Here is a 22,393-nt window from a genome sequence, read left to right on the forward strand (position 1 = left end):
GAACGCCAGAACTTGGCGACAAAGTCTCTCTCCCACCACGAATCCGACGCCGAAACTGCGCTTATTCGTATGGCCACTCCAATGGATGTCACAATTTTTGATCTTCTTTCTTCCTTGCTTCATCCAACGCATTTCTTGGCTGGCGGTGATGTCAGATTTTGCTTTGACGAGGACATCAACCAGCCGGGCATCTGCACCAATCCCATTCAGGGAGCGGACATTCCAGGTGCATGCCCTCAATTCATCGTCCTTCAAACGTTTGCCATGGTCGTCATCAATAGAGAGTGTACTTATCCGAGGCTTGTTGTTATATTCCATGGAGTATGGTTTTACGTGGCGGGTCCCAGCGCACAACCCGCTAAGCGGGGATGAAAATATTACTTGCACGTTTATATAGCAAGCCGCTTGCTCCAAGATAGACGCCCACTTGCAGCCGCACCTAGAGGTGTACAGACGCTGCCGATGAGATCTCCCCCGGTAGCCCTTAAACCGATTATGTCAGAGTGGCCTAATCAGGTTGTCGCCTTCTCACATTAGCTCACCGCTAAACGGAATGTAAACCAAAGCAATTATAAGCGAATTCTTTTCAATTATTTCTCTACACATTAATCTTAATCTGACCATTTTCATTTTACTCAATTTTTTCCTAAGTCGTTTACTTTGAGTATAGTTTTAATTAACTGTCTTTAAGATGTCTTCTATATCTACATATATTTAATATCACTACTACTGTACTTTGTATAGCATCATTAACTTAGGTTAACTTTAGTAATACTGTGTATCCCCTTTTAAACCCAAAATTTTATTCAATCTTGTTAAATACATATATATGACACTGTTTGTTGTACTATAAAAGATATGTTATCTTACTTTACTAATGTAATTTCTAATAAATGAAATGAAAAGTAGATATAAATGGGGTTAGACCGGAAATATTTAAAACATCTGCCATACAGGCATATCCGACACCAGGGAATCCGATGGAGATGAGGAGTTTTTAGGGTTAACTGGATTTTTCCGGAAATTTGTTCACGGGTATGCGCTCATTGCCACTCACTCAGTTGACGAAGAAGAACGCGGCCTTTAATTGAGACTCTAAGTGCGAAGAGCCGTTCCAACATTTGGTTAAACTCATTGTCAAAGCCCCGGTGCTTACAATCTACGACGTTTCTAAAGAACATGAGCTACACACAGATGCTTCTAGTGTTGGAGTAGCCGCGATTTTGTTACAACGAGAGGGCGCCGACCTGAAACCGATTGCGTACTACAATCGAGCGTGCACAACCCAAGAAAGGGACTATCACGCATATGAGCTAGAAGTGCTCGCAGTTGTGGAAGCGTGCGAACGATTTAAGATGTTCCTACTAGGAAAGAGGTTCACGGTTATTACTGACTGCCAGGCGATAACAACTGCGAAAGTGGCCAAGACAATGGTACAGCGGGTAGCACGCTGGCTTTTTAAGCTGTTAGAATATGAGTACACCATGATGCATCGTTCCGGTTCATCGGTGGGACATGTTGATGCATTGACCCGAGCGCCAGTTGAGGGGTCTGAACCAGTTGAAGATATAGGGGCTAAAATATTGTCATTATCAGTGGTTGATTGGGTGTCTACTATGCAGAGCAAAGACTTGAATTTGAAGGAAATAATGGAAATATTGCTAAGCGAAGCAAATGATGCAGGAAGAGCCGAAATTAACGACTACTGTTTGAGGAATAATCTACTTTTCCGTAAAGTCGGCGATGGTCGCCATTTGCTAGTCGTTCCTAAAGGCATGCGGTGGCGGGTGCTTAAAATGTGCCACGACGATTTAGGTCATCCAGGAGTAGATGGAACGGTGCGGATAGTTTTGCAACATTCCTGGTACCCTAGATTGAGAAATTCCGTGAAGGGTTTCATCAAGGGATGTATAGACTGCCGAAGAAGAAGAAGTGCCACAACCAAGTTTTCACCAATTGACCTTATGTATGATTTTCCGTTAAGAGAACTCAGTGGCAACAAGCTATTGGCGACAGTACAAGACGACGACCAAGTGCGCATGAATGGGCGACGGAGTGAAGCCATCCAACATATTCAGTCCGGCAGAGCCAAGTGGAAGGCAAGATTTGATGCACGCTATAGCAAGCCAATCGCATAGCAAGAGGGTTCACTGGTCCTTATTGAAGCTCCACCTCCTAGTACTGGCGAATCAAGGAAACTGGAGGCAAAATACAAGGGGCCGTACGTCGTGACGAAGGTATTAAGGTTCGACCGGTACGTTATCGAAGACATCGAAGGCATGCAACGCTCTCGGCGCCGGTATAGTACGATCACGACAGCCTATAAAATGAGAACTTGTTGCACGCTTTTGCCTGAACTCGAGGCGAGTTTCTGTCGGGAGAGGCCGAGCTGTCATCGCTAACATGCTATGATCTGGCAACGCATCTATTTACTCCGCCTTTTACTTCATTCATTCATTCTTTCTTATTATTCATTCTTATTTCATTTCATTTATTTTTTAGTCTATGATTTCATTAATCTTACAGACTAGATTTACATTCATTCAACTTAAATGCTAATAAATTTATTTTATACATAATACGAGTAAAGCTTAGCGCTAAAGGACGCTCTCGGGAGTGCGAAGTCAAGCTCAAGGCTAAAAAAGATCCTGTTATATTCACTGAGCGCCCTAGAGATTGGATCAAAATTGTGATAGTTAGCTCCGATAACTTTCACGTGGAACGGATATTGGGCACGAAGGGTTCTGCTCGGAACAGTCGGAACGGCTAGTAGTTCCGGGCAGGCAACCCAACCACATATAAGATCATACACAAACAGCAGAGATTGAATATACCGTCTGGCCGCAAGCGACTTCATGTTTATGAGGGCACAGCGGGCGCGGTAAGAAGGTATTGGTTCTAAAAAATTAAGCGGTTGGAGTGCGAATCGAGTGAAACTTTTCTGTACTCTTTCCAGTCTTTGAGAATGAGAGGAATAAATTGGGTTCCAAATTATGGAAGCATATTCCAGCTTTGAGAGAACTAAAGAATTATATAAAATTTTTCTGGTGTATGGATCTTTGAAAGCTCGCCCATATCGCCGCAGGAAACCCAAATTGGAATAGGCTTTAGGAAGAATGGAGCTAATATGATTCGCGAAGGTAAAACCAGAGTCAAACATTAATCCAAGATCAACGAATTCCCTGACGCTAGACAGATTATCATCAGCAATTGAATACGCGGTATTAATCGTATTGAGGTTTCTCGAAAGCGTCATAAAGAAACATTTTTTTATATTAAGGCGTAGATTATTTATAATGCTCCAATTAGTTAATCTATTTAGATCATCTTGTAAAAGACACACATCTGACATGCTCGAAATTGTTCTAAAAACTTTTAGATCATCTGCGTAGAGGAGGTATTTTGAACTCCTAAAACAGGTTCCTATATCATTTATAAAAAAAAGAAATAAAATTGGCCCGAGAATACTACCCTGAGGTACCCCAGATGTGGCAATGAATGAATAAGACTTGGTATTCTCAATTTCGACGAACGAGGTTCTATTAGTGAGATAGGACCCAATCCAACGTAAAAAGGTAGAATGGAAACCCAATAGTTCAAGCTTGCCTAATAGTATGCTGTGGGTGACAGTATCAAATGCCTTCGCGAAGTCAGTATATACAACATCAACTTGATGTCCATTTTTGAACGACGAAATGCAAAAATGAGAAAATGAGGCTAGGTTCGTAACTGTGGAGCGACCACTGACAAACCCGTGTTGACATTCATCTATGGAACCTTTTATTACAAAGGATAGCTTCTCTTTTACCACTTTTTCAAAGAGCTTAGAGCAAGTGGGCAGTTTAGAGATGGGTCTGTAGTTAGTTACAATTTTTTTGTTGCCAGATTTAAAGATAGGAGAAATCGAGGCTATTTTCCACCTATCAACAAACTCACCTCTTGCTAGGGAAAAATTGAAAATGTAACTTAATGGGACGCAAAACGACGTGCTACATTTCTTTAGAATAAACGACGAAAGACCGTCAGTATCGCTTTTTATCGACGTTTCCAGAGCTAGGATGGCTTTCATAACGTCTTCCTCTGAGACTAACATGAATCCGAAGTCAACCATTTGTTCGACATCGGCGGAAAAATTATTAGCAGGGTTGCTAGTTACGAAGTTTGATTTAAAGAAATCTGCGAAAAGATCAACAGTATCCAATAAGCTCTCAGAAGCTATACCGCCGTAGGACATACAATTTGGGATATTAGAGCAACCTTTTTTAGATCGTATATATCTCCAGAATGCCTTAGGGTTTTCCTTCATCTCTACTTCATACCGGGAAATATATTGCTTGTATAAAAATTTGTCAAGTACATTAAAGCTTTTACTATAATAAATATATTTTTCTTTATGAGAGACATCCTTCGAAGCTATATTGAGTTTAAGATGTTTATTTCTAAGATTCTTAAGCTTTTTTAGATTTTTCGTATACCACGGAAGTTTATGCATTCTCGCGGGAAGTAAGGGTAGATTATCAGAGAAAATTTCAAGTATATTAAGAAGAAAGGCATCGTAACATTCCGCTACGCTTTTAGAGGCGAAAATTGAATTCCAATTTAAATCCAAAATTTTTTCATTTAAAGCATTAAAATCGGCGGCACGAAAATCAAACTTTGCAGTGGAGATTATACTCGGGCCTGATACAAAATTAAAAAATTCCAGAGTTAAGGAGAGTGGGACATGGTGCATATCGCACCTGCATATAGGGAAAGTGGCCTCCGAAACACTAAAAATCAAGTTTCATCTACAAAGATAAGATCTAAAATATTATTAAGCTCATTGTAAAATGAATTAATTTGGGTTAAGTTAATGCTGAAAAAACTATCTATAAAATTTATTTCGTGCGAGCTATTCACCCTTGTTGGTGTTAAGATACCATTATCAAGTAAATTTGACCATACAATTTTATTGAGGTTAAAATCACCCAAAATACAAAAATGACACTCTTCATTATTCTCATAAAGATTCACAATATTGTTTATATGAGCAGCATACAAAGAATCGGGGCTGGAAGGTGGAATGTAAGAAGTACAAATGAATAATTTACCGAGACTTCCAAAGATGCATACACACAACTGGTCGAGGAGAGAATCATCATTTTCTAAATGCACTGAAAAAGAACGGAACATCCGATTCACGCCAATTAAAACGCCTCCACCTCTCAAGCAATTTGTTTTATTTGCGTCTCTATCTTTTCGATATATATTATAGATATTAGGATCGAAGAATTCAGCATCCGCGAAGTTGCTGTTCAACCATGTTTCCACAATAACATAAACATCAAACTCACAGCGAGACGAAGTTAAAAATACGTCACTAGCTTTTGTACGCATTCCCGAGATGTTTTAAAAATAAATACTTAACAACTTATTATTTATAGCACTAGTGCTATTATCATTATTAAAGAGCGTGTGGTTGGTACTAGCTACGTCCGCGATAGTTTTCGCAGAGACTTGCGAAAATTCTGAAAAGGCTTCACTGTAACATTTGTTGGCCAGATTTCCGGGCGTAATAATTTTTCAAAGGAGGGCTCTCAACTTGAAATTAACCTTATGCAACGATGAGAGTACGGCATCTTTTTTTTTACCAGCTTAGTGCATGATAATGACGTTTTATCCAAACCGATTTGTTTAGCCACGTAATCTTTGATATCATCTTCAGAGACGGATGGCGAGAAGGAGGACAGATGAAGCCATTTGTAGCGGTCAGCAACAATCAGATCCGTGCTTGCATTAGTGCCTCTAATCCGAACATGCGCATTATTGTTATTATTATTATTATTTGTGGGCTTATCATCCACGGTAATTATTTCAGAACCAGCAACATCCGATAATGTAGCCGCAGTCACTGTAGTCGTAACAGCGCGAGTTTTATTATTGTTGCTAGTCCGTTTGTACGTCACCTTCTCCCACTGCGCATTATCACTGAAATTATTTGTCTCAGCGGAGCGCAAATGAGAAGAAACAGAAGCAGCTGATGCTGGTACTGCAGTCACTGCAGCCGTAGAGGTAGCGCAAGCATTGGCATTTTCTATCAGCGTACATGCATTAACACCACTAGTATTAGGAACAGGAGATGAAGCAAACGACGAAATAACATCTGTTAATGTCGACGTCACAGCGCATGACACCGTTGACTGCATTAAACTATCCGTTGTTTTTGCATGAGTAACATCATTATATTTTGTAATGGTAGATGACAGGGTGGGTGTGGGGAAACTCTTATTCGGATTGACAATATGTGCGTATGAATGTGTACCAATGACAGATATTGTAGTAGGAGCATAAGTTGACGAATTATTAGCGGGCAACAAAGAGTAGTCAGCTTTCTTGTTAGCTCTATACTTGAAACTATCAAGAGCGGCATTCAAAGAGTCTCGCAGTATCTTTATCAGCAGTGAGAGAAGTAATCATATTATCTTTTTCAAGTAGGTTGCTATGTATGTTTTGAAGAGCCGAATTCATATTTGCAGATTCCAACACCAATTTGTTATTAACTGCTTTAAGATCAGCTACCAAATTCTACACACGAACATTGTCGGCTTGAAGAGATGCCATCAACTTAAACAAAGATTTTAAAGACACTTGTTGGTTATCTACATTTCTAAGAGAAATGTCATTGTCACTCTTAGCATTGGATAGAGAATTACCGATATCAGCACTATTGGCAGTAGATGATTTCTCCTTTGCGATAGGTGGAGGAGGTGAACGGAGGGAATTCCGACGCTGAGCAGCACAAGTTTTGCAAAAAAAACATTTCTCAGAGCTTTGCAAAAATTCGACATCAGTCGGACGAATACCAACACAACTCACGTGAAAGAGTTCACTGCACTTTGCACACTGCACTTTCGGTTGATTTCTATCAACTCTATGGCCGCAAACACAAGGCATTTTTGTTGTTTACAATAGAAATGATTTATTCTTTCATATCATAGAATATAATTAATTAATTGTTTTATGACAATATAAAGAGTCTCTATCTCATAATGCTGGGTAGCATCAAACTGTTGCAAAATGCAATTTTAAGAAGTCACTTTCTTATTAGAATTATATAGTTTATAAAAAAGAAATTAGGAGCGAAGACAAAACACGTCCGAACGAGTCAACTCAATGCGATGTTGCATTATTATTCATTTTTCTCTGATACGAATGTAACCTAACTTTCAATGTGTATTAAAGAGTCAGTCGTTAATTTGATTAAACCGAACAAACAGCCATTTGACTTCTGTCCGTAGCGACACTCGTGACATTGCCAAATTTGTCAAAAATGTTTAGTAAACAAAGTCAAACCAAAAATCAAAGAAAATTTAGTACTGACTCCAACGCCGAGTAAACCATTTGATATAGTTATTATTGATACAATTGGACTGTTGCCACAATCGAGTTACGGTAACAAATTCGCAGTTAGCATTATATGCGATTTAACAAAATACCTGGTAACAATAGCAGTGCCAGATAAAAGCGCCAAAACAATAGCTTCAGCAATTTTCGAGAGTTTTATTTTGATATATGGTCCTATTGAATCCATCAGGTCAGATTTAGGTACCGAATATAAGAATGAAATTCTTGCAGAATTTACCAAACTTTTGAATATCAAACATGAATTTTCAACAGCGTATGATCACCAAACTGTTGGCTCAATAGAACGTAACCATAGAGTATTTAACGAGTACCTACGGGCATATCTTAATGATACCTTCCCTGATTGGGATACATATTTAAAGTACTTTACTTTCTTGCACAATACAACATCCAATACTGTTTTCGATAATAAGTTCACTCCCTTTGAACCAGGCATGCTTAACCAACGAAACGATATCATTTCGTTACGATAATCAACGTTAGTAAACGAAACGAAGTCATTTCGTTTAGTTTATTAACGTTAAGATCGTCAAATTAACGAAATGATTTCGTTTCGTTTTCTGCCATATCAAAACGAAATCAAATCGTTTATGTTGATTATGAATTTCAAACTATGCTGGCAAAGCTGATTGATGGCGGAGTCATTAAAGGTGAAAGCATTATCCAAGCTGATTGCAACTTTTCTCATGAATTTTGACAGTACGAACATTTCTCAGAGTATTTTTGACATTATCACCAACGATTCAAACATAAAGTATCACGTTTTCGTTAACGTTTTTAACGTTAACGAAAGCTTTTCGTTTCGGTTAAAAACGAGATACAATTTATCTTGATAATTTCTTTATCGATAATATTTCGAAGTGTTTCAACGGAAACGGTGGAAATTTTTTGATAAACGATTAGCTTAACGTTAAGGTGCATCCCTGCTTTGAACTAACATTTGAACATTTGGTAGAAAGCCAGTTTTACCAAATGAGTTAAAGAAAGAACCCATTGATCCAATATATAATGTTGAGGATTACGCAAAGAAAGTAAGGTACCGTATGCAAAAATCCCACATACTAGCAAAAGAGCTCACAAATAAACATAAGGAACGTAATAAATTGTATTACGATAGAAATAAACGTACTTCAGACATTGCATTAAATGTCCTAGTAGAAAAAAAACCGCGCGATAAACACGCAAGCATTTACGAAGGTCCATATGTAGTTAAGCAAATGAATGGCGTAAATGTAACAATTTATGACGAGAAAACTAAAAAATCAAAAACAATCCATAAAAACCGTGTACAAAAAGTAACATAGACCATTTTCATCGACCACTAAACGGTACAAAAAAAATTCTATTTTATTAACTTTCATAAAAACAATCCAAATTATATAATTATAAGTTTTTCACTTTCTTATAATTGTAGGCATATATATACAACATACAAAATAATTATTATTTAAAAGCAACATTTTCTTAATCTAATGTAAAAAAAAAAAAAAAAAAGATTATTATAAAAAAATACATTGAAAAAAAAACCTGAATTGAATTCTTGTATGAAAATTTCATACATATGTCATATAACTAATATTTGCATATTGCAATGCAATACAAAAAAAATATTTCTCAATAAAATTGTATAAATAAATTGAATAACCACAAATTAAAACTATTTTACGTATTAAATATTAAATAAGTTCAATAGCATTGTACAAATAAATTTACTTATCATTAATTGAAACCATTTCACATAATAACTAAGTTCGTACAGCTTGTTATTAATTGAAACATTAGCTTATGTGTGTTTGAGTTAATTCATTTAAAATATCTTAAATCAAATGATTTTGGGCAAGAAGAAGACGGCAGAATTGATCACCCTGCCGACTCCTTCTTTTCCAAAGGAGGGTGATGTAATGGCACCCTAAGGTCAATCTCACCACATCAAACACACACCAGCTGATGTCGCTCGCACGTGCTAATGCAACCCGGCGCGTGAGTGGCTCGGCCATTATAATTTTGAAGCTGGAACTGAACAACTACAATATTTAATATACTGACAATTTGCATTTGAGTTATCTAACAAAAAAACTGAGTTCGTGTCAAGTTTAACTAAAGTAAACCAAGTAATTTAATATATTTAATAAAATGCACGTCGAGTGTGTTACATCAACTGTAACATCCTCGTTTTATTTTGCACCGAATATTTGGGATGTCTTCCGGCGTGCTGGATATAATTTATACAACTTTTAACGTGAAGGTTTAGTACACACTCATCTCAGATCGCTGTTTAAAATGAACGAAATCGGACTACAACCACGCCCACTTTTTCGATATCGAAAATTTCGAAAAACCGAAAAAGTGCGATAATTTATTACCAAAGACGGATAGAGCGATGAAGCTTGGTAGGGGGGTTGACCTTATGACACAAAATAGAAAATTAGTAACATTTTGGGCAAGTGGCGTGGCACCGCCCACTTTTAAAAGAAGGTAATTTAAAAGCTGTAATTTGGCAGTCGTTGAAGATATCATGATGAAATTTGGTAGGAACGTTACGCTTATTATTATATGCGTGCTAAATAAAAATTAGCAAAATCGTATGACGAACACGCATACTTATAAAAAAAAGAAAAATTTTTAAGTAAAATTTTAACAAAAATTGAATATCTTTACAATATATAAGTAAATTATGTCAACATTCAACTCCAGTAATGATATGGTGCAACAAAATACAAAAATAAAGGAAAACTTCAAAATGGGCGTGGCTCCGCTCTTTTTCATTTAATTTGTCTAGAATACTTTTAATGCCATAAGTCGAACAAAACTTTACCAATCCTTGTGAAATTTGTTAGCGGCATAGATTCTGCGACGATAACTGTTTTCTGCGAAAACGGGCGAAATCCGTCGAAGCCACGCCCAGTTTTTATACACAGTCGACCGTCTGCCCTTCCGCTCGGGCGTTAACACGATAACTTGATCAAAAATCGATATATCTTTACTAAACTTAGTTCACGTACTTATCTGAACTCACTTTATCTTGGTATAAAAAATGGCCGAAATCCGCCTACTTTTTCAATATCGAAAATTACGAAAAATGAAAAAAAAATGCCATAATTCTATACCAAATATGAGCATGCAAAGAAGGCTAAGTTCGGGTGTAGCCGAACATTACATACTCAGCTGAGAGCTTTGGAGACAAAATAAGGAAAAATAACCATGTAGGAAAATGAAGCTAGGGTAACCCTGGAATGTGTTTGTATGACATGGGTATCAAATGGAAGGTATTGAAGAGTATTTTAGAAGGAGTGGGCCATAGTTCCACAGGTGGACGCCTTTTCGAGATATCGCCATAAAGGTGGACCAGGGGTGACTCTCTGGATTTCATACCCATGTCATACAAACACATTCCAGGGTTACCCTAGGTTCATTTTCCTACATGGTGATTTTCCCCTATTTTGGCTCCAAAGCTCTCAGCTAGTATGTAATGTTCGGTTACACCCGAACTTAGCCTTCCTTACTTGTTCCTTTATAGAAGTAAATGTTTTACTCAGTAAATAATTTTTCATATACATATCTACATTTATTTAAGTTGTTATTAATAAAGCTTTTTACAAAATGTTTACAAATAATATTTAAGTTTCATATACATATTCTTATTTAATATATGTGCCTTTATTGGTGGGTACGACATTTTTTTTAAATGAACGACTTTAAAATTTTTTATTTTTTCTTCTGGGATATACGATAACAAATTTTTTCATTTTTTATTAAGCGTATACACCTCATTCTCCAACTTAAAAACTTCTTTAATTTTGAAAATAATAATATTAGGTTGGAAAAAATATACAAACATATTTGATAGATAAATATACTCAAAGCAAATACATTTTTCAATATCCTGCGTTGTGTAAAACATTTCAAATATGGATAAATTTTTCGATAAAGGACCACGAAACGGTATTAAGCTGAAAATATATACTTCGTCATCAAAGTTGGAAATATAATTTGAAAAATTTAGAGATAATTTATAACCTATCATTAGGTATAATATTTTTACGAGAACATGTATTTTTTGCATAAGCTTTTAGCTCTCCACAAGTTTTTCAAAGGTCCAGATCTTCTATAACTCTGCAATAGTGTAAGAGTAAATGGTGTTTTGGCTTTAACGTGTCAGTAAAAAGCTCACAGTATTTTTTGTTGTGAATACTAACCATTTCTTTTATCGATAACAAGTCGAGGCTACTACATTCAGGTAGTAGAATTAAGTTCAATAACTAACAAATTAAGCATAAAAAGCCACCTTTTGTCATTTTTAGGTACTTTATCTCCAATTAGCGGAAAAAAGAGTGCAAATGTCAACATTTCAATTTTGCAAGGAAATAGGTGGCGATGAATTGCCCATTTCAGATTTTTCGTATACAAAATTATGTTTTCTCATGTTTAAAAAATGTAAAGAGAAGTATTTTGCTTTCAAAAAGTACAAAAGTATGTGACTAAGGTCGTATTTCAGTATTCCTTCAAATATATCACGAAGGATATCTACTGAATAATTATTAAGTACATGAAAACAGATTTCTCATTTATTCCTGTTTTTTCAACATCTAATAGGAGAGTGTCCTCATCATAATTATTCTTCGTGCGCATTACAAAAGTATTATCTTCAAATTGAGTTTTTGTTTCATTTTTATTTGCTTTACAAAACCTGCAAAAGTAATTTGCGGAAAATGAACGAGAAAATCCTAAAATATTGTTCAAAGCTAAGTTGTCTCTTAGTACGGTCAGAGTAGAAAAAAAAACCGCGCGATAAACGCGCAAGCATTTACGAGGGTCCATATGTAGTTAAGCAAATGGATGACGTAAATGTAACAATTTATGACGAAAAAACTAGAATATCAAAAACAACCCACAAAAACCGTGTACAAAAAGTAACATAGACCATTTTTCATCGGTACACTAAACGGTACAAAAAAAAAATTCTATTTTATTAACTTTCAAAAAACAATCCAAATTATATAATTATAAGTTTTTCATTTTCTTATTATTATAAGCATATATATACAACATAAAAAATAATTATTATTTAAAAGCTACAATTTCTTAATCTAATGTAAAAAAAAAAAAAACAAAAACAAAAAAAGATTATTATAAAAAAAATACATTAAAAACAAAAAACTGATCTGAATTCTTGTATCAAAATTACACACATGTCATATAACTGATATTTGCATATTACAATGCAATAAAAAAAAATATTTCTCAATAACATTGTATAAATAAATTGAATAACCACAAATTAAAACTATTTTACATTTAAATATTAAATAAGTTCAATAGCATTGTACAAATAAATTTACTTATCATTAATTGAAACTATTTCACATAATAACTAAGCTCATACAGCTTGTTATTAATTGAAACATAAGCTGATGTGTGTTTGAGTTAATTCATTTAAAATAGCTTAAATCAAATGATTTTGGGCAAGAATAAGACGGCAGAATTGATTACCCTGCCGATTCCTTCATTTCCAAGGAGGGTGATGTAATGGCACAATTCGCATATAGGGAGACTCTTGGCTTTCTCCACTTTCTGCTTAAAAAATAAGTATCCTGAAACAAACTGTTTTTTATTAAGATTTTTGTTTTGATTCATTTTTGGCTATTATATTTTATAATTTTTTTGTGTGTATTATTTAGGGTATTCACAAGGTCTCCCATTCGTCGTATGTGCCACGTTATCAAATTTTATATTGGAAACCATAGTAACAGACCAAAACTTAAGACTTTACAACGAATACCACACTCTTGTGAACTACCCAATTATTGTGCTGTAATTAAACTCTACCTTTGTTTTTTGTAGGAAAAATCACAACAACTCTTTTAGAAATATTTTCGAATAATTTCGGCCGAGCTGATATTTTATTATCGATAATGTATGCGCATATAGAAGTAGTTATAATTTTTCTCTGTGGTGCTGAAAGTTTTTTATATATCACGTACGAATTCAATAGTGCTGCCTCACCAGAACTGGATTTTAAGACGTCTAAAATTGGAATCTATTGAAATTAACGATATTAAACAAATGATATTTTCTTGGTTGTTTTTCTAACAATTACATCATTTGAGTCATCAACGGCATCACAAAAACTATTCCTGATAGATTGTGTTGATCCACTGTGGCACTCGTTGTCGTAGCCTTGTGATATTTGCCAAAGACGCAAATTATGTTCAAAAATGATCCTGTTGCCAAACAGAGATTTTGGCACTATCTCACTTAAATGGCTAATTTTCATATAGTTCAAAGCCTCTAACGTTATGTTGTGCTCTAGAGAAAATATTAATAAAAAAACAATTTGAAACACATATGTATGTACAGTGACAGACACCTTAAATCGTGAACCCAAAAATTTATTTTCATAAAAATTTATGGAAATTTTGACGAATTCTGGAAGTTTGGAATATTTATTTGGATAGTGTTTTTTATTTAGAATAAAGACATTTGTAAATATTAACAAAAAGTTTTGGATGTCCGATTTAAGTTGAACTGTGCACAAAATGTGTATAAATCACTTATACACTCGTATCAATTTAGCGTATCATGAAAAATCAGCTTTCATATTGCGATTTTCACACGCCCGATAGATGTGCTATTGTGAATGGCAGCAGAGTTTTGTTTACAAATTTTTGTGAATCTATACGAAAAGATAGCAAACTCAAATAAACAAACTGACGAAACTTGCATAGACGCCACAGAAAAAGAAAATTGAGAGATGTTTACAATCTTCGTGAGATGAACTCTACGCTGTAAGTACTTGACATACTAAAAGTAAAAAAAGTTTAATGAACGAAATTGATTTCAGAGTATGTCCTAACAGAAATAGAAGGCAGTTTGCGCGCCCGTAAAAATAGGTCATCCATCCCAAATACTTTGAAGGTTTCTGCCACTTTAAAGTTTGTTGCCAAGGGTGTTGCAACAGAGTGTTGGGAATGTGGCTTTAGTTGGATTCTTTTGGATTATGTAATAATTATACCTTTCATGAACATGAAATGGTATATTAACTTTACCATTAAGTATACCGAATTGATCAGGGCGACGAACTGAGTTGATATAGCCATGTCCGTCTGTCTGTTTGAACGCAAACTAGTCCCTCAAATTTTGAGATATCTCAATGAAATTTGGCACAAGGATTTTTTTTTTGTATTATATTAGACATTCGTCAGGTCCGGTAGGATCGGACGACTATAACATATATCTCCCATACAACCGATCGTTCAGATAAGACGATTTTGGTCATTCCTGCCGCAATTTAGAAAGTATTAACGTGAAACTCGGTGATATATATTCTAAAATATCATAGAAGATATCCTGAAAAAATTACTTTGATCGGAGCTATATATAGTTATATCCCATACAACCGATCGTTCAGATAGAGAGATTTTTGGCTATTTCTCCATTAAATAAATAAATGTAAGGCGCGATAACCTCCGAATAGATTTAAGGCCGAGCTTCTCTTCGAATTTGCGTCGTGCTCCTCTTGATTTTCGCTACAAATTGGCCGGACGGGACCTACATGTTTTATGCCGACTCCGAACAGCATCTGCAAGGCAGATGAGTTTTCACTGAGAGCTTTTCATGGCGGAAATACACCCCGAGCGCTTGCCAAACACTGCCAAGGGGCGACCCCGCCTAGACAAATTTTCTTCTAATTGAAAAACCTTATTTCTAAAATTTTGATTTTGCTTTGCCCGGGGTGTGAACCCAGGGTATACGGTATGGTAGGCGGAGCACGCTACCATCACACCACGGTTTCTCTTAGTTTCCAATATAAAAACGTGAAACTTGGTGATATATATTCTAATATATCATAAAAGATCTCCCATAAAAATCACTTCGATCGGAGCTATATATAATACCGATCGTTCAGATAAGGGGGTTTTTTGCCATCTTTTATTTTATATTTATCTTAAAAATCCTTTAGGTATGTACATCTGTGCAATATATATTTCTTATCTTATACATCCGATTATTTGGAGATTACGAACGGGATAAGATTATCGTTCAGCCCCATTCATGAAAGGTATGAAGTCTTCGGCACAGCGGAAGACAGTCCCCTCCTTACTTGTGCTCCCAGCGTATCGTGGAAAAATTTATCAACGATAGCTAGCGTAGAAAATTGAACAGTTTATGCGATAGTTAACGTATGGCTATACCACGATAAACGCTAACGATCGGGTTTCACACGCAAGAATTCATTTCATAATACGGTAGAACAGATTGCAAGCGTTTATCGTGTATCGCATGAGTTCATAATAGGGGTGTTAGCCTACTATCATATAGCGAAAATTGTTTTCCATCTATTGTTTTGATAAACTCATTTTCAAGAACGAATTCTTTGAGATTGAGGGTTTCTCAGAACGAAATATAAAGTACGTGTTCGTCTGACGGTGCGCATCATTTGTTCGACTGAAGGGAGAATCGGCTAACAACTGTATTTGCATTTGCTATAGTCTGTCCTGCAATATCTCTCGAGGTACTACACTCTTCAGTAGCCTTTCGTTTAAGTATTTTGCCAATCGATAAAATTCCACTTTCCTAGCATCTGGTGCATGTAAATGAATGCCTGTTATCTTCATGTTGTAATTATTTTCACCTGGTTCCACGTTGTTATACCGAATTAATCTGGCAACACAATTCGAATCACGTTTTTTACTAAAACATATTCACGAAAGTGAAAAAAAAACTTCAAATTTTGTGAAATAGAATTAAGTTCCTACTTGCTACAGAAAAAATAATCTGTTTCATTATACGACCTATCGAATGTATATTCGAATCCATCTAAAAATATTTTATGATGTTTGTTCTTAGGACTTAAAATGCTGTCCATTCTGATAATACGTCCCTACAAGAATACTGACTATCATGTGACTATCATCTGATTGTCAGCAATGTCAACATAACGATCAGCGCCTCATACAAACTTCCTATCACGAACTTAAAGGGACTTGCGCAAATGTGATGTAAACAACTTTGTACGTGTGAGTTTTTGTCTCCTTCTTATACACCAACATCGCCTACTGATTAAGTATATAGCCGGACTGCTCACTCTCATTCCTTTTCCTGGATCATTGCTGACACTCTACCTATCAAAAAGTGTCATAAATGATAGTTTACTGTAGATATCAGGTTTGACTGTTATACTATCATAAATGACCATTGTTATATTCCGCCAAAAATGAAACAATGCTTTTTGCTTTTTATTTACTTTATTTCATTACGTTTTTAATTTTGTACGTGATAAAAGCATACGTGTTTCTTATTTGTTTAAAATAAATAGTTTTATAAGAATTCGAGTTCAGAATGTTCAATTTAAATTCAGAAAATAACAAAACAACAGAAGATCGCTTTCCTCATGCGGAAACACATTTAAAAATGAATCACCACTAACCACTATTATTTTTCGCATATCAATTTTTTGAGTGCGCCCCATACATTCCGACAGCTTTTGGTACTTTTTAATATTATTTTCGATTTTTTTTCTTTTAGCATGGAGCTTTGAAATACTCTTTTTTCATTTTTTAAACTTATTTTTTATATGGTTTTCGTCGGTTGAAAATGGCGGAATTTAAAAAATAACAAAACAACCGTGATAATCAATTGATTGTCATATGACAGTCAGTAGTGACAACATGATTAAATCGGATAAACTGTTCTCGCATACATAAAATTCCGTTGAGAATTATGTATCTGTCTCACATGCATAATGGTATCTGCTGTATGTTCTTTTTTTCTGTACCAGGTGTCCGAAGCTTTCCCAGTTTGAGTCCTTTCTTTTTCATGATTATAGGCTGTCGTTGGGAACATGGGGAGATGCGTGAGCGAACAAAGGAACATACATAAATTTGAGTATCAATGTTTACGTCATCTCAGGATCAGCAGTGTCAATTACAAGTGTGAGTGTATTAGTAAAACTATCAGCGTTTCTTGTAGGGGTGTTAACTAGTTTTAAATCACATTGACGTGAATTCGAGCTCGTAGTAAAGAAATGTAATGGTTCGATTTTGAGAAAAATATGCAACAATAATTGTTCTCGAAAACGGTAAAATAGAGTAGGTGAGAGCTATTCGAAGACGAATTAAAATAAATTATATTAAGCTTTTCACTCGTCTTCTCCACACGCAATAGTTTATTAGTATTAACGCGCATATATTTACAGGGTCGCCTGTTTTAGTAGAGACAATAGCCGCTTTTTTTTTTGCAAGCTAGAGGAAATAAAACGCTAGGTATATTAGCGAATTGCATAGAAAGCAACAAAAAAAAAAACAAAGCTAGTTCAGTTGGCGAAGCGGTTTGGTTGAGTGTCAAAAACGTTCTGTTCCAGGGGTGGAAATGTCAAAGCAGCTAAAAAAAGTACCAATTAGCTGATAAACTTCCACCTGTATGGTTCCGCTATGATGAAACACTTTACCTAGTTGAAGCGTTTAATACTACCCTGCAGTCAAACCAACTAGTTGTATACTAGAAGAATACTAGTTTGCCAAAAATTTCAACTAGTATGAGTTCTGTCTTTTTTCCATATTAGCAACTGGTATTTTTAACACGGCGATGTCCTACGAAATATCAATTGCCAGCCTCTGCATCAGCATCATACCAATTGACAAACTAGTCATTATATACACCAACATCATACCAGATGACATACTAGTCAGAATACCCATCAGGACCCATCAGGGTCCTACCAATTGACATACTAGTCAGCCTTTGCGCCAGCATTATACCAAATGACATACTAGTCAGCATACTCATCAGGGTCCTACCAATTGACATACTAGTCAGCCTTTGAGCCAGCATTATACCAGATGGCATACTGGTCAGCATACCTATCAGGGTCCTACCAATTGACATACTAGTCAGCCTTTGCGCCAGCATTATACCAGATGGCATACTAGTCAGCATACCCATCAGGGTCCTACCAATTGACATACTAGTCACTGTATTCAACATCAACATACCAGTTGACATACTACTCAGACAGTATGCATCATTGTAATACCAGTTGACATACTAGTCAATATTTGCATCAGCGTCCTATTAGTTAATTTACTAGACCTAGTCGGGCTAAAAAATTACTTGAATAAATTAGCTCAAATTCATTTATTCATCATATTTCATATATATAAAAAATATGTTTATATATACATATGTATATCACTTTAAAATTTATCACTTCAATACATAATACTTTGTAATAGATTTGAATAAATATATATATACGTCTATAAAAATTAAAAAATGTAGTTCAAATACATTTTTGATTAATGTAATTTATTTATAAAATTATTAATGTATAGATATCACTTCATATATATCACTTCAAAATATATAAAAATAGGTACTAATGTAAATAGAATTACTTGTATATAATAACTAAAAAAATAATAGTTCAAAATTTTCTAACTAAATTCAAATTCATTTCAAAAATAACCTACATCTTAGGAACTATTGTAAATTAAAATTACTTATATATAAAAATTAAAAAGTTATAACTCAAAGTTTCCTAACTAAACTCAAATTCATTTCAAAAATTAACCTTCAAGGTTTCATTATTCTTATGTAACTAAGTAGCTACGCCTTTTTTAGGTTTATTTGAGAATTGCAACTTTCTGAACTAAACCTGAAAAAGGTCTAGTGAAACAGTTAATCCAGCCTTTCTGGCAATGGTTTTACTGCCTTCGCCATGCCGCCTTTTTTTTGGAAAACCCGCGTCTTATGCAACTGCATTGCTTTTCGTAGTTGTTCTTCCGGTTCATCATTAGAAGTCAGACTTATAATAGATTCTACGAAATAATAATATATTAAGATTATGTTAATTTAATGCTTTTTACGGATGTTACCCAAGAAAACTGAATAAAATTTTGCGTGTTCTTTAAGGCCCTTCTTCCCATGAGTGCCGTCAACATTGTAGTCCATTATGACTGCACTGCTGAGGACTTTGTGAAGGTGTTTGTTCACCGAATTTTGCAGTAAGTTCCTAAGTGTTGAAATCTGTGAAAATAATTATTAAAACATACCAAGTATGATACAAAATCATTCCAATCACAATATAGCTTTAACTCCATTCACAAAGTCCACAACCAAATTTTTAACATATCTTCTAATTGTTGGTTTGGGACTTTATTAATTGAGCTAACGATAAGTAATTAAGAAAACTTTAAAACAAATGTTTACTGTCCAGAAGGAAGTATGACGAAGAAAAGCAGCAAAAGACTGTGGAAAACTTTTTGAAATTTTTGTCGTGGGTCCGTATTTTGTTCTACAATGGCGTAACCGATTTTACACCAACGATAAATATGAATCTGTCAACATATTTGTGAAATTGATAAAACAGTATGGAATTAATAAGTAGACGTTGTCTTTAATCCGATTCACCAATTACTATCCATTGAGATTTTAAAAATTTTCCACCTTTAATTTTTTATGTAAAAAGTAAAATTAAGAAGTAAGGCTGTCTAAGATCGGGTGTAATCAAACTCCATATTCTCAGCCAAGAGCTCTTATCGTACAGTTAGTAAGTTTTTTGAAATTAAATAAAATTAGTACTTGGTGCGATTTACCTACGACGAGGTTTAGGCCGAACTTTTCTTTCAATTTGTATTGATCTTTTTTTTAGTTTTTCTTACAAATTGGCGAGACGCGAACTACAGGGCTTACGGCGATTCTGAACGTCATCTGCAAGGCAGATGAATTTTCACTGAGAAGCTTTTCATGCAGAAATACACTCTTAGTGTTTGCCAAATCACTGCCGATAAATACTTCATTCTAATTGAAAAAACATGTTTCCAAATGTTTGAGCTTTTTATCGGGACCATCGGTGTGATAGGCTGAGTTTCCTTTCTGAAAAAATTAACCCGATTTAAGAAACCTTAAATAAAATAAAAATTCAACAACGGTTCACCAAACCTAATTGATTATTTATAATTTTCACTGTTGGAAAAAATACTCACAAACAAAGTCCGATTTTCAGGAATAACCTTTTCATTTATCTTAAACAAATCCTCTGCACACTACAGAGGAAAGTAAGATCTGACTGAGCATGCTGCAGCATCTTGTTGAACCAACTTGCTCATCACCACTTTTGTGTCTGCAAGTGCAGTCATCACTGCAGTATTCTGAGAAGACATTAAGGCTAAAGAAAAGTTGAAAAGTTGAATTTAAGTGTATGTAATATATAGAAAATATTTAACACTCTTACACAAAATGGTCTCCTTCAGGTTTCCGACTGATTCTGGAAGTAAAAACAACACAAATTATTGTGTCAATTGCAAGCAAACAGGTAAAATTAATTGCAATAACTTTTGAGTTTAAATTGAAATTTTTGATCATCTTTTGTCATTTTCTGAACTTGACTGGAAAAAGTGTAGACTTATAACAAAAATTATTTTATTATCCGGAATCGTAAATGGAATATGCAGCCAAATCATCAAAATATCAACAACCACAAAATTTTAAACCCTTTTACTGTTAAGTATCATTGGCCCGGTATTGTTGGTATATATATCAGATACCTACCACGCTTCATACATACAAAAATTACCCTCTATACACTGAATCACTTTTTCTTAAAAATTTGTTGTATATTTCATTTAAATCGGCCGTACGGTGAAAATTTGCGTGTGGCTTATTTATATGGTAAAAGTCTAGTTGAGGGATCGACTGCTAATACGCGTCCAAAAATATCGAGAGAGGTGTTAAACGAGGCGTCTTGACTTCAGTATTAATAATCCGAAGGCGGAAAAGAACAACTTTAACTCGTTCAAAAGATATTAACGTAAAGCCGAAAAATTACCCACGGGTTCCTCCGAAATTTTGAGAACAGCTTTCTGCGTTAAGGGGCTTCGGCCGCGATTATAAAAAATTAACCTGGCCGGTCCACCAATGGGGTGGGATAAAAAAAAATGCGTGCAAAATCCCTTTCAGCACACACTTTTTTTCAGTGCATAACAACCATTGCCAAATCCAACTGCAAATATCTCCGGACAGAGATACAATTTTGCTTTTCGCCTTCGGATTATTGTTGTTGAGGTCCTTTAACACCTCTCTCGATATTCTCGACGCGTGTTAGCAGTCGACCCCTCAACTAGACCATTACCAGAACTTTTAAATTGCCTCTAGTAAAAGCGCAACGTTAGCAAAGGTAAAAGGGTAATATACTTGCAACATTTAGACGTGTCTAATCAGCTAACACATGTTGTAAAGTAAAAACCTGTAGCACAATATTTTACCTATTTTATTATAGTCAAACGATGTAAACCCTTAAAGTATGAGATTTATTTTATAAATCGTTAACTTCTCAAAATATAAACAATTTGTTTACAAAATTGTTCGATATGACAGAAGATTACCAAGTTAGAGAACGCTTAGTACCGATGGTACTATAGAATTGCATTGCATTGGACTGAAATTATAGGCCCGACACAAAAGATTTTGTATGCATCATAGTAAGCTGACGGATGAGTGCATTTATACTCGAATTTCGCGGGGGAGCGGCAAATAGCCTAAAACTGTGACTACCATGCCCGTCAAATAACTTACCTTGCAAATTTGTTATCTTTGCATCCAGCGCCTTGCAACCTGCACACTCTGCAACTTGTGACTTTTTATCTAAAAAAGAATACTTAAGTTGATGATATCTTATTCATATGTATATGTGATGAAACTTACAAGAGGATGATGGTACGTTCTCAACGCTGCTGAAGGATACGCACTTTACTTCTTTTGGTATGATTGTTATATTTATTGTCAAAGTTTACTCTATGTTAATTTAGTTAAAAGAAGGGAAATTAATATTTTGCTGCATATGATTTCGAATCACCAAACAAAGCAAACTATTAATTTCCCTAATGTGTTCAATTTAAATTGAGTTAAAAAGTGCCATGTAACAATTGCAACAATAATATGCTATCAATATGAGGGAGACCTACTAGCTTACATTCTATTTCTTCAATAGGAT

General features: G+C 35.0%; 1 protein-coding gene and 1 long non-coding RNA gene across 4 annotated transcripts in view; one reads left to right on the top strand and one right to left on the bottom strand.

Moving 5' to 3' along the window:
- The first annotated feature begins 17,358 nt into the window (after nt 1–17,358).
- Ccdc39 (Coiled-coil domain containing protein 39) overlaps nt 17,359–22,393 on the top strand; it is a 622,904-nt gene continuing 617,869 nt past the window's right edge. Inside the window, exons 1-2 of one of the 2 annotated variants that reach the window (XM_067759763.1) lie at nt 17,359–17,496; nt 20,655–20,716. The gene's annotated coding sequence lies outside the window, so the exon portion shown is untranslated. The remainder of the gene's footprint in view (nt 17,497–20,654; nt 20,717–22,393) is intronic. The other variant, XM_067759764.1, reaches the window with a different exon arrangement.
- On the bottom strand, nt 18,789–21,795 carry LOC137236787 (uncharacterized). 2 transcript variants are annotated; one of them, XR_010948636.1, is made up of 5 exons: nt 21,666–21,795; nt 20,636–20,668; nt 20,388–20,569; nt 19,278–19,428; nt 18,789–19,220 (listed from the first exon to the last, which is right to left on the bottom strand). It is a non-coding gene; the product is annotated as an uncharacterized lncRNA (long non-coding RNA). The 2 variants fall into 2 exon arrangements; XR_010948637.1 differs by lacking the exon at nt 21,666–21,795 and adding an exon at nt 20,953–21,079.

The sequence above is a fragment of the Eurosta solidaginis genome, chromosome 1 (genome assembly GCF_040869045.1).
Source record: "Eurosta solidaginis isolate ZX-2024a chromosome 1, ASM4086904v1, whole genome shotgun sequence".
Classification (NCBI taxonomy): Eukaryota; Metazoa; Arthropoda; class Insecta; order Diptera; family Tephritidae; genus Eurosta; species Eurosta solidaginis.